Here is a 13,816-nt window from a genome sequence, read left to right as displayed (position 1 = left end):
CCCATGGTGTCATAAGAATAGGTAAAGGCATGAGTAGCCCATACTATTTCCCTTGGTGTCTTTTAACTTGTTGACATATCACACATTCCGATATAAAAGAAGAAACATCATGTTTTAATTGTGGCCAGTAAAAATATTCTTCTATGGTGCGAAGAGTAGTGAGAATGCAAGGATGACCAACATATAGGGGACAATGCATCTCTTCAAGAATAAAAGATCTATAAGGAAGTGTAATGCATAAACTCTTTTGAAAGAAAATGAAACCATCATTATATGTATAATCATGAAGAGGCAACTAATTATTAGTTTCTAACTTGTGTTAAACATAAAAAAAATCAGGATCTGTAACATATGAATCACGCATATCATGTAAAGAATGAATGTCAAGCACTGAAATGTTAGAAATAGAAGGTTGTAGACTAAGTGCATCAGCCACTACATTCTCTTCACCAGGTTGATATTGGATAAGAGGATAAAAACTGTGAATAAAAGATGCCCATTTAATATGGCGGTCTGAGATAAGAGGTTGATTAAAAATAATTCAATACTTTGTTGGTTGCTCTTAATCATAAACTCAGAACCCATAAGATAATGTTTTCACATGCGTAACGCATGGATAATTGCTAATAATTCCTTGTCGTATGTACGATATGAAAGTTCAGAGGGTGTCAATTTCCTACTCTCATAAGCCAAAGGGTGTCCATCGTGCATGAGGACTGCACCAATTCTTGAGCCACTAACAATAGTGACTACTAGTAGGAAGAATGGTTGAGTAAAGTCTGGAAGTTGGAAGACGGGGCATGAGTAAAAAACTATTTTAGTCTATCAAATTTTCCCAAGATTCCTAAAAAGTGCCACAATGAAGTTAAGAGTCCAGGCTGGCGCACCAATATCCATCAAATGTGAAGAAAATTGAGGTGCTAAAAGAAAGGCAAATGAGGCAAAGGGAGGTGATTTTTGAAGCTCATGAAACTTAAGTGGAGTTGCCAACAAACGATGAAAGTTGCAAAATTTTGGCCCCACAACAACTTTTACCCAAAGCTACATACTTGCAGGAGAATCAATCATTAAGGAGACAAGGTTAGAAGTAGAGAACAATGAACTGTTGCCATGTCTAAAATTTACAATTGGATCCAAACCCCATCAAGCTTGGTTCTAGCTAGTTACATTACAAAGGTAAGGGTAGAAGATTGGAAGTTGTGATCTCAATGGAGATAGGAGTTAAAGGGTGGTACAACTACGAGAAACAAAGGTAGACAAAGGAACAAGGATGAAGAGGTGACCAAGGGTAAAGGGTTCTACAACATGGCAAAATGGAGTGAATAACTATAAGCAATGTGGTATTCAAGGATGCATCAAACTCATCCAATTCAAAGTTATCCATGTAAGGCATCTTCCATGCCCATGAGTGAGCTTCTAATAGTACCTTTTATTAACCTTTTAAGATGTATTTTTAATGACCCTTTATGATTCATGTTAATCCACTACACTAACACCTATAGGTTTTAAAATACTTTTTTGCTAAACTCAGAATTGGACCTAAAAGATGGTGACCTTGATAAGAAGTGGGGGGTGTCTTTAACACCTGCCTTCCAACATTATGATGAATTGCACTAACAATCAGCTTTTTGTTGATGATGGCAAGTAACAGACTCCTCCTTTCCATTCTTGCTAGCTCCAGTTCTGACTCTTCTTTCAAGATTTCTACTGTGGCCTAGTGATCTACTTGCCTAAGTTGTAACCTTTGTTTGTTCATGATTTCGATTGTACCACTAGTGTTGCTTATCATTTTTGTATAATCTTGCATTTAAATTTATGAGACCTTTTGATTCATTATAGACCTTGGTTAGGGTAGTGTTTTAGGGTTTTTTAACTCCTAACACACACAATCACTTGCCCTTCCAAATGGTGAAACATTTGGAGTCCTAACTAGGTCTCAGTAAGCTTTTTTAACAAAATATTTGCTCATTTGATTTGCTGATGTAGTGTATTCCCTCCTAGATCCCGGAATTAGCCACTTTTGGGTATAAAAGCCCACTTTTATCCCTACCCATTTCACCCAAGCCATTCTTGTTTGTATTAATTCTATACCTTTTCATAAAGCCATTATTGATCACAATCTACTCACCCTTGATGGGGATACCCCTTCTATCCTTTTAACTGCCTCCTGCAACAATGACTGGCTTACACTTCTTAATATATATAATGATAAGCCTATCTATCTACTTGAGAAACTCAATAAAGTTATTTCTTGTCTACAAATGATGGAGGATTTTAATGCCAATGAACTAACAGAGTTCAAAGTAATACTTCCTCAACTCGCTAAAAAGCTGGAAGGACTTCTTGGAGACACACCTACTGTCTCTTAGGTCCCCCAAAATCTTCCTAGTAATGGGCTAGTAAGTGCCTCGTCTCTTTCTGACCTAGATAGGGCCAAAATTGCCTCCTTTACTCGGCTAGTAACTCTCAAACCCCTTCCAAATTTAACTCTATAAATAGAAACCCTCTCTCTCTCTCTCTCTCTCTCTCTCTCTCTCTCTCTCTCTCTCTCACACACACACACACACACACACACACAAATAAATTTATACATATATATAATTAATTAAAATTTAGATTAAATTTAAATGATGGGGATGCGTGGTGAGGTGTGCTCACTCTCAAATAAATGCATATTACATGTAATGTCTCTCTCTCTCTCTCTCTCTCTCTCTCTCACACACACACACACACGCACACACACACACGCGCACGCGCACGCGCACGCGCACGCGCACGCGCACGCGCACGCGCGCGCGCACGCGCGCGCGCATACGTATATGCACATGCACATGCACCCTCTCTCTCTCTCTCTCTCTCTCTCTCTCTCTCTCACACACACACACACACGTACATACCCACACTTGCACTAATGCAAACACACTCTCCTCCCTCCATACACACTCTCTCAAACATAGACTTCTATGTCTGTCTCTATCTCTCTGTTTGTCTTCTCTCTCTCTCTCACTCACTCACTCACACACACACACATGCACTCACTCTCTCTTCTCACACACACTCTCCAATCTCTCTCTCTCTCTCTCTCTCTCTCTCTCTCTCTCTCACACACACACACATACACACACACACACACATGTAAATATATATTATATAAAATATTATATTCTAATATATTTAGACATATATACCAATATATACATGCGTATTTATGAAATAAATAAACACACACACATAATTTTAATTAATTAGATTTTAATTAATTAAAATCTTTAAATTAGATTTTAATTAATATTAAATTTTTATGGGTGGGGGATGTGTGGAGAGGTGTACATATAATGTCTTTTGTCTTTTATTTACAATGAGAGAGAGAAGAGAGAGATACCTATGTTAGCTCCACCTTTTAAGAGGGAGGCCCCTATTTTTTCTCTTTAAAAAATCATTAGGTAAGAGAGGATAGCTCTCCTTTCAAAAATTGAAATCACATGAGATGAGAAATTTTAAATTTGAGAAAGGGGCACCGTGAGTATCTTCCCTTGGCTCTCTCTTTGACCACATGGAAGGAGAGAGGCTAGAGAGAGTGACACGTGATAGAGGGAGAAACTTGTGCTTAATAGAATATATAGAGATTACATGTAATGTCTCTCTTTATCTCTCACACACACATACATGCACATGCACCCTCTCTCTCTCTCTCTCTCTCTCACACACACACACACACACACACTCTCTCTCTCTCTCAAATGTTAAAACTCTCAATCTCTCTCGCTCTCTCTTTCACACACGGGCATACACACGTACACACCCACACATGCACTGATGTAAACTCACACTCTCCTCCCCCCATACACACTCTCTCATACATAGACTTCTATGTTTCTGTCCCTTTCTCTCTGCTAGTACGTCTCTCTCTCTCTCTCTCTCTCACACACACACACACACACGCACACATGTAAATATATATTATATATAGTATTATGTTTTATTATATTTAGACATATATACATGTGTATTTATAAAATAAATAAACACACACATGCATGTATAATTTTAATTAATTAAATTTTAATGAGTGGGGATATGTGGGGAGGTACATATAATGTATTTTGCCTTTTCTTTACACAATGAAAGAGAGAAAGAGAAAGATACATACGTTGAAGTTTTCATCATGAAGCGCCACCTTTTAAGAGAGAGGCCCCTATTTTTCCTCTAAAAAATCATTAGGTAAGAAGGGATAGCTCTCCTTTCAAAAATTGAAATGACATGAGATGAGAAAATTTAAATTTGAGAAAGGGGCAGGGTGGATCTCTCGCCTTTCTCCCTTGGCTCTCTCCCTCCTCTCCTTTGGCCACGTGAAAGGGGAGATGGCTAGAGAGAGTGAATCTCTCCCATTTCTCCCTTGGTGCTCTCTCCTCTCTTTTGGCCACGTGAAAGCTACAGAGAGTGACACGTGGTAGGAAGAGAAACTTGTGCTTAATAGAATAGATAGAGCTTCATAGAATGATAGATAGATATAGATATAGAGAAGAGGCAGCCCGTAGGCGCATAGTCTAGTGGTAGAACGGTTGGCTCCCATTATGGGGGCCCGGGTTCGATGCCAGTGAGCTACGCGACGAGGGTTGGTTGTGAACCATGCGACGGATGTTGGCTAAAAAGCAAACAGGTTTGCAGGTTACGTATCTAAGGTCAGTGTCTAAGGTCAGATGAAAGGGGAGAGTACTTCTCCAATGAGTTCAGTGATTTGAGTACTTGAGAAAGCATGGAATTTAGAGGTAACTCACATGAAGATACACTCTGACTAAGAAGAGCATGCCTCACCATTATTAGGCTAAAGCAACGAGACTACAATTTACATTATGAGCAGGACCCCCACAGCGGTAATGCATGGTGTGACTGCAAAGGAGAAGTATACTAGTAAAAAACCAGATTTGGATGCATTGCATATGTACACATTCCTGATGAGCTATGTAGTAAGATATATTCAAAGGCTAAAAAATGTGTATTCCTTGGTTACTCCCTTGAGCAAAAGGGGTACAGATGTTATAACTATTAAAATATAAGCCCAACATTGTCGGCATATGATATGTACAAGCCTAAGGTTGTGTGTAGCTCCCAATGACATAAGCAATGATGTCAATCCACTCATGTATCCAATCATATGGGATGTATCTCTCAAGGCTATTTATGCCTCATGTAGTTGTTCATTTGAATAGGATTAATGATATGAATGTTATCAACTCTCTTTCATCATGAATGGCTCATTCACTCTCCCGCCCTAAATCTAACGTATCAAGAGCAAAATCCTAGGAAAAATAGGGTGATATTCTCCCCCTTGAATAGTGGATCTCACCTTTTTTCACCAACCCCCTACCAGTGGAGGACTCCCAACATGCAAATCCAGGCCGCTTTAGGGTGTGATTTCAACTAGAGAGTTGCTCATTAGGTCTAGGCGCACCGTTTCGTACAGTCAATGCGTGGCGTACGAGAACAGCAGCCGCGACATTAGTAGAATAGCAAGCCAATGCATTGTTTTCCCTAGCTTGCTGGTTGTACCGCAAATGTGCTCTCTGTAGAAGCGGCTCCCTCTTCCTGCCATTGCCTTAGGGCTTTTGAAGCCCTGTATCTGAAGGCCCTTCACCTCAGTCCTCCTTAGCCCAAAAGGAGCTGCGACGCAGTTGCTACATCAAAAAATCCAGGCGGGATATGAAGCTTTCCATGAAAGCTCATTCCAAAACTTCATTTTAGTGTTTTTTAACACTAATCAAGTGTTATTTAAACACTTGCTTGGCCCTATTTCTTCAAGAAAGATTATTTTCCCTAAGGAAGCTCTTCTACATCAACACTTGAAGCACTCCATCAATCTTTCAAAAGCTTCATCAACACTTGAAGGGCTACATCAACACTCCAACTTCATCAACATTTGCAAGTGCTCTCATGAGCCTTTTTGTTTGGAGGTGAGAAGAACACAAATTAATTTCTTTCTTCATTCCTATGGCATCCACTTTTGTTATGGCCTCTCATTCTAAATGCCCTGATAAAGTGCATTGTGGAAAGAACAACCATCCACCTCACAAGTGCTACTACAAAGACAAGAAGAAAGACAAGGCCAACCTTTCTGAAGAAAATCACTTTACAGAAGTGAAGAGTTTTAGTAAGGAAGATGAATCCTATGCATTGTAAAATGTTGTTCACTCTTGTTTTGGTTAAAGCCTTTTTATTGTTATGGGGACACTTGTTGTATGATGGACCTTGTCACAAATGTGGTCCAATCATTGTTGTGTACACCCATTTTTCCACACCTTGATGTTGTAGAGAATAGAGCACACACCCTTATGTTATAAAGGGGGGCCTCTATCTCATTGTTTCAAGGAGGGTTGTTATTAGGCAAAACCTATTGTTGAGTGTCAGTTGTCCATGTTTGGCTTAAGGAGGGTGTTATTATATAAGTCCAACATTCCCTTAGCCATATATCAAAAAGGGCATAGGATATGTACAAACCTAAGGTTGTGTGTAGCTCCCAAAGTAGCTCCCAAATGACATAAGAAATGATGTCAATCCACTCATGTATCCAGTCATATGGGATGTATCTCTCGAGGCTATTTATGCCTCATGTAGTTGTTCATTTGAATAGGATCAATGATATGAATGTCATCCACTCTCTTTCATCATGAATGGCTCATTCACTCTCCCGCCCTAAATCTAACAATAACCTTGTCACACATGAGATGAGGGTGAGCAAGGATATTATCTTTGATAAGATGAAGAGTTGGTATGTGTTAAATGTACTCACATAGAGGCTTAAGAGCTTGCTTCATATTTAATTGCTTGCTTGAAATGCCCCCCTTTTATATGAGAAGGTACACTTTTTGGCTTGTACATCAATGTGGGATAATTCCCTTTGCTCATGCGGCTTCATGGTAGACTTTGCACTTGCTTGGCTTACTCAACTCACTCCCTATCTCTTCCTTGTGCTCTATGGCACCACATTTCTCAACACCCTCCCTTTGCTCATGCGGCTTCATGGTAGACTTTGCACTTGCTTGGCTTACTCAACTCACTCCCTATCTCTTCCTTGTGCTCTATGGCACCACATTTCTCAACACCCTCCCTTGGTGCCATTTTCTTTGAGGGTTCAACCACTTTGAATTGGTTTTCAACCATGCCAAGGGGAAGACCGAGAAAGCTTGTAGAAGTTGTGCAAAATGTCATTCTGGATCAAGCTAATGTGGAATAAGAATGCATTTATCGATGAGGATGCCCAAGTACATTTATCGATGAGGATGCCCAAGTACATTTGGGTGAGGGAAGTCAAATGCATGATGAGAACGGAAATATGGATACCCATGCGGGTATGGCTAGCACGAATCCTTCCATGGGCATGGACTTTATACACTCTATGTTAGAAAGCATGATGGAAGGATTGCATAGTGAAATGAGGAAAGAAATATCATCCCCGTTAAGGAATGAACTGAAGAGTGAGGACATGCATCCTTTGGGGTATCACATGATGGAAGTCCTATGCTTGGTAAACAAGGATTGTGTTTTTCTTCAAAGTTACATAAAGATATGACTAAGCAAGATGGGAGAAAATGATTATCAAGGGCCTTCGTCGTTTGGGAATCAAGACAAAGGCAAACATGTTTCTTTTGATTTCACATTTATGGATGGCTCTTGGAATGATAGAAGACCTTCTACAAAGATGCATGGGGATAACAATGATGAAGAAATGGATGAATTCAAATGGGTAAAGGACAAAGTGGTTCTCACTAAGTTGAAAGGAGAAAGCACTTTCAATGAAGAGTTTGAAGAATGGGTCAACAAAGACGGACATGTACTTTCAACCATAGTTGATGTAAGTGCAGATCATTGGATTAGATAATGAAGGCGAGTTGGTGGTGGTGGTTATATTTTGAGATAATGGATTTTGAGTTTTGAGTGTCGACAAATGTTATTTGATTTTGTGACAAGCACCTCATTTTGGGTGCCATCCATATTTATTAACAATGATTTGGGACATGTGAAAGCTCCCTTATGCATATTTGATTTTACAAGATATGTACAAATTTATATGGTTTTAGGTTCACATCTATTTTTGAAGTAGATTAGTTTGCATGTCAAATAAACCAAGCTATTTTTGAAGAAGTTGACATATTTGTAAAAGGACACTATTTTGAGCCCCACAAGTTATTTTAAGCAATACATTTAAATACACCAAGAGGAAGCGTGGGCTCACTCTTTGTGTAGAGGCAAATTGGGCCCAATCTTGTGTCTTGAGAAATTGTTTATTTTATTCTATGCTTGGTATTTAATATTTTGTAATCGATTCATTGGGTTCATGTCAACAACAGTGGTATCAAAGCCAACGATTGATTTACAAAAATTGAAAGCGATGAAGAACCACAAGACAAAGAGGTCTTCGAAATCCAGAAGAGGTAAATTTTTTTTATCAATTGCAAAGAAATTCAAAGGTTTAAAGAGAAGCATGTTTCTGTCCATTGGTGGATAACTAATCTCCATGTTTCTTTTACTCGTAAGTTAAAGAAAGGTGAAAAACCACTTCCCTAAAATTTCAAGCAGGTTTTCCATTATTTTTTCCTCTTCCCAATCGGTCACCACCACTGATGAATTTCTCTCATCTTGGAGGTTCCAAAACCACCCTTGCCATCTCTTCCACTTCACTTCATCTTCCTCCCTTAATCGACGACGTGTGGAGAATTTTTTTTCCTCCATTACTTTAAAATTTCCACCTACACACTGCATGATTCTCCTGCATAGTAGCTTTTGTTATAAGCTTTATTATTTAAAGATTTAAAGCTTAATGCTTTATAAAGCTTTCTAAAAAGTTTTCAAAATCCTATCCAATTCTCATTTTTATAAAATTTCTCTACTCTCAACCAACACTGATTCTGCGGATTTCTCCCTTCTCATATATTTTTCAAAAATTCCAGAGCTTTTTGGCCTTCCAAAATCATTATTCTTACCCAAAATTGCTTTTTTAGCCCCAATATTCTTAAAAATTTATAGAAAACTCCTTGAATTTGTTTTAGAGTTTTTGCAAGCAATTGACATTGCCAAGATCATTAAGGCTACTTTCGATGCTCAGCAAACAAAAAAGGATAATAAGATTAACAGTTGTACTTTCTCTTTTATCAAATTTGATGGCAAAAAAGATGATCGTCTTGTGTTTTCATGGTTAAGTCTCTAATTCAATTCTGCATTCTTGAAGAAGTTCCTGAAGATATAATTCAATGTTGTTAACGAATCTGGACTTGAAGAAACTATTCAAGAGAAGGTAAACATGTTCAAACCTACTTCACTTGATGAAGCTATTTTTTTAGCTCATGATGCAAAACACAAAAGAGGTTCGCACAAACCCTCTCATCAATTGAATACTTATTTATCCAATAATCGAAAAACCTTAGGCTTCACCAACAATTGACAACCCTTTCCTTGTCATTATGGTGCTCCTACTAGACCACGTTCTTGTACAATTTTAATGCAAATAGAAAGCCTTGGTGTAGCACCTAGTAATGTATGCACAAATTCCAATCAAAATATAAAGGCTATTAATGATAAAAGCAATGTAACTCAACCCAGGCCTATTAGTCACAACACTAATATTGGAAAGAAACCTCACCCTACAAGCTACAAGTGCATCCAACCAGGCCACATTGCCTCTCGATGTTGGAAGACTTCCAAACCATCCGTTACTCAGCTTCATAATATCGAAGAGGTACCTAACGGCGATGGTCCACTACGCTTTAGATTGGTTCGAAGACACACTACATGATGATGGTAACCCCAACCAGAGCAATGTGCCAAGTAACCCTATGTCATTCTATTCATTGCTTAAAATGAAGGGTAAAATTAATGGTCATGATATTACTAGGTTGCATGGTTGCATCATGATGGTAGTACAAATGATTTTATTTCTGAGCGTGTTATTAATAATTAACAATTAGAAACACACCCAATACTTTAACCTCAAGATAGTTGCCTTTTACTTATATGTGGACTTCTTCAAAATAGCGTGCAAGCTAATCTACTTCAAAATAGATGTGAACCTAAAACTATATACATGTATACATATCTTGTAAAATCAAATATGCACAAAGGAGCTTTCACACGTCCCAAATAATATATATACATCATTGATAAATATGGATGGCACCCACAAAATGAATTAATGGCGTTCATTGTCACGAAATCAAATAATATTTGTCGATACTCAAAATCGATTATCTCAAAATATTCATGACTCCACCACTAGCTTGCCTCCATTATCCAATCCAATGACCTACACTTACATTAACTATGCCAATGACCTACACTTACATTAACTATGCCAATCAATTAATAAATTAATTGATTAAAAATACAAATAACCATACACAACTCACAATGCAACCAATACTTCCACACATGTACGGATTCACCTGCATACACATAAAGTACACTACAATTGCTCGGATTTAGAAAGGTGTCCCAATCTAAACCCATCTAGCAGAATTCATAAATAATGGAAAACATGGGAATATAAATATTTCATGAATTAACTCCTCATCATAACATACCTTGGGGGTGACAAGCAACTATTCTCAATTGTCACAAAATCATTAATAATCATCATGGGCTAGTATGAACATAAGAGGCAATCAAGGATGGATAGGCGGCGAGAGCATGATCAGGTAGTCATTGAAAATTCTTGATGGGGTTGGCCTTTATACTTGATGGGGTTGGCCTTTATACTTGATTAAATATTAGTGATAAATATTACCTTTTCTTGTTGTTTTCTGCTCATGGTCTAGAATAATTTCTAGCTTGATGATCTCGAAATCTTCCTCTAATAATGGAGGGTCATCATAGACTAGATAGACCGGAAGAGAACCTCTAAATCATCTTAGTAGACTAATGTAAAAAGAGTTATGAATATGCCAATGTGATGGAATATCTAGACGATAAGCATTGTCATTAATTTTTGTTAGAATCTTGAAAGAACCATAAAATCTAGGGTCTAATTTAATTGCAGGGTGTCTGTCTATACTTTTGAGTCTTCTTTTTTCTACACGAAGCCAAACATAATCACCTTTTGAAAAGTGACACTTCTTATTTTCTTAGTTAGTATATTGTGTTTGGGATTTAGCTATAGCTTCATGTACTTGATGTAGTATATGGATATAGTCTCTAATAAAATCATCAACACATGGACAATATGTGAAAGTTAAGAAGCAGGTGTCGTTAATTTCTTACCATACACGACAAGAAGCTTTCAACCTGAGTGTAGTGTATTATTGTAAGAAAATTGTAACAAATGTAGATGTTAGTCCTAATTAGCTTGTGTAGAGATATTATAAGACCTTAATAAATCTAGAATGATACTATTAATTGCTTCGGTTTGGCCATTACTTTTAGGATGAAAAGAAGATGTGAAATCAATTTTAGATCCAAGATTTGAAAATAAAGTAATTCAAAAATTATTGCAAAATCTAGAGTCACTATCAGATACAATAACTTTAGGTAGACCATGATGTGTAAAGATATTTAATGAAAAGATGTGGAGCTTGTGAAAAACACGATCAAATATAATAACTTTAGGTAGATCATGATGTGTAAAGACGTGTTTAATGAAAAGATGTACAACTTGTGAAGCAGATAATGTGCTTGCTTACTAAATCTATAAACAATAGTCCAAAGCTTATCATTTCCTACAGAGTAACAGGCAAACCAATAATAAAACCAGAAATAGGTAATGGCAGTAGTAAATCCATGCTATTTTCCATGATGTTGCTTGACTCGTTGACCAAACAAGACATTCAAAAACAAAGTCAGAAATATCATTCTTTACGTTAGGCTAATAGAAATCATCTACTACTGCTTTTAAAGTAGTAATTATGCCTCTATGATTAATGCAAGGAGGCTTTTATGCAATTCTTCTAGATGGGAGAGTTATTCATAAACATTTTTCAAAGAAAAGGAATCCATCATGGTATAAATAATTATCAAGGCAAATAGTTGTTAGAATTTAATTTCAACCATGCATCATGAAATTCTAGATCATTTACATGTGTATCACGCATAGCTTCAAAAGAATGCATGTCAATATTAGAAATATTTGTAATGGAAGGATTCTTACTTAATGCATCAGCTATAACATATTCTTTTCCTATTTGATATTAAATGAGAGGATAAAAACTTTGAACAAATGATGCCCATTCAATGTGACGATCAAATGTTGGGAAAGTAGCTATATACTTTGTTTGTCTATTTTAATAAGAAACTCAAAACCCATTAAATAATGTTTCCACATACGAAGTGCATGGACAACAGCAAGAAGTTCTTTATTATATAAGTGATGTATTTAGTTTTAGAGGGTTTGAGCTTATGACTTTTATATGCACAAGAAGATGACCATCCTGCATAAACTACACCAATACTGAATGCATTGGCATCAGTGATGATGACAAGGAAGAAAGGTCGAGAAAAATCAGGTAATTGAAGTACTAAGATGTGTGTCAAAATATGCTTAAGCATGTCAAAGAGTTTTCTTTGGTATTCACCCTAATGAAAACAATTTGCTTGTGAAGAAGGATAGTCAAAGGCAATGCAATCAAAGAAAAATTACAAACAAATTTTTTGTAATAACTGTGAAGACCTAGAAAAGAACGAACCTCAGTAATAACTATAATGACCTAGAAAAGAATGAACCTCAATAATAATTGTAATAACTATAAAGACCTAGAAAAGAACAAACCTCGGTAACATTCTTCGGACTAGGCCAACTCTTAATAGTGTGGACCTTTTTGGGATTTATTCTAATACCTTCAGGTGAGACAATGTGACCTAAATATTTAATTTCCTTTTTGAAAGAAAGAACTCTTGTCTCGATTGGCAAATAATTGATTCTCTTCCAGAAGTTTGAAGACAAATGCGAGATATTGTTTGTGCTCTTCTTCATTTTGACTGAAAATAAGAATGTCATTAAAGAAAACAATACAAAATGTTGGTGTTTCAAGAAAATACGGTTCATTATTCTACTAAATGTGGTAGGTGCATTGGTAAGACCAAAGGGCATAACAAGAAATTCATAGTGCCTTGATGAAGTGCGAAAAGAAATCTTATAAATATCTGAAGTATGCACACAAACTTGATGATATTCAGATTTCAAATCTATCTTACTAAATACACATGCACCACGAAGTATATCTAATAAACCATCAGCACAAGGAATATGACACTTATTTTTAACAATTATCTTATTCAAAGCTCTATAATCAAGGCACATGAGGTAGGTTTTGTTCTTTTTCTGAACTAAGAGTACTAGGGCACCAAAAGGAGAACTACTAGGTCGTATGAGTCCATAGTCTAAAAGTTCTTCTATTTATCGTTGAATTTCTTTTTGTTCTTGACTCTTTCACTCCATGGATACAATCAATTTATAAATAAATTGATTAAAAATTTAAATTACCATACGAAAGTCATAATATCAAGACGATGCAACCAATACTCCCATGCATGTATAGATTCACCCGCATGCCCGTAAAGTAAGCTATGATCGTCCGAATTTACAAAGGCGTCCGAATCTAAACCCGTTTAAGAGAATTCGTAAATAATAGTAAACATGGGAATATAAGTATTCCATGAATTAACTCCTCATAAACAAGGAGAGAGAGAGAGAGAGAGAGAGAGAGAGAGAGAGAGAGAGAGAAATCAAGGTCTCCATCAAAGCACCTTTTAAGGCCACCTAAGTCCTAGGTATCTTCGATTTACCTTTTAGGTCTTGCTACCATGTGTCAGCATAACCCTTAATAAGGACATCTCA

This window comes from Cibotium barometz, chromosome 15 (genome assembly GCF_041138505.1).
Source record: "Cibotium barometz isolate CiBa-2024 chromosome 15, ASM4113850v1, whole genome shotgun sequence".
NCBI lineage: Eukaryota > Viridiplantae > Streptophyta > Polypodiopsida > Cyatheales > Cibotiaceae > Cibotium > Cibotium barometz.
The sequence above is the reverse complement of the archived record's forward strand: the minus strand, read 5'-3'. Positions refer to the sequence as shown.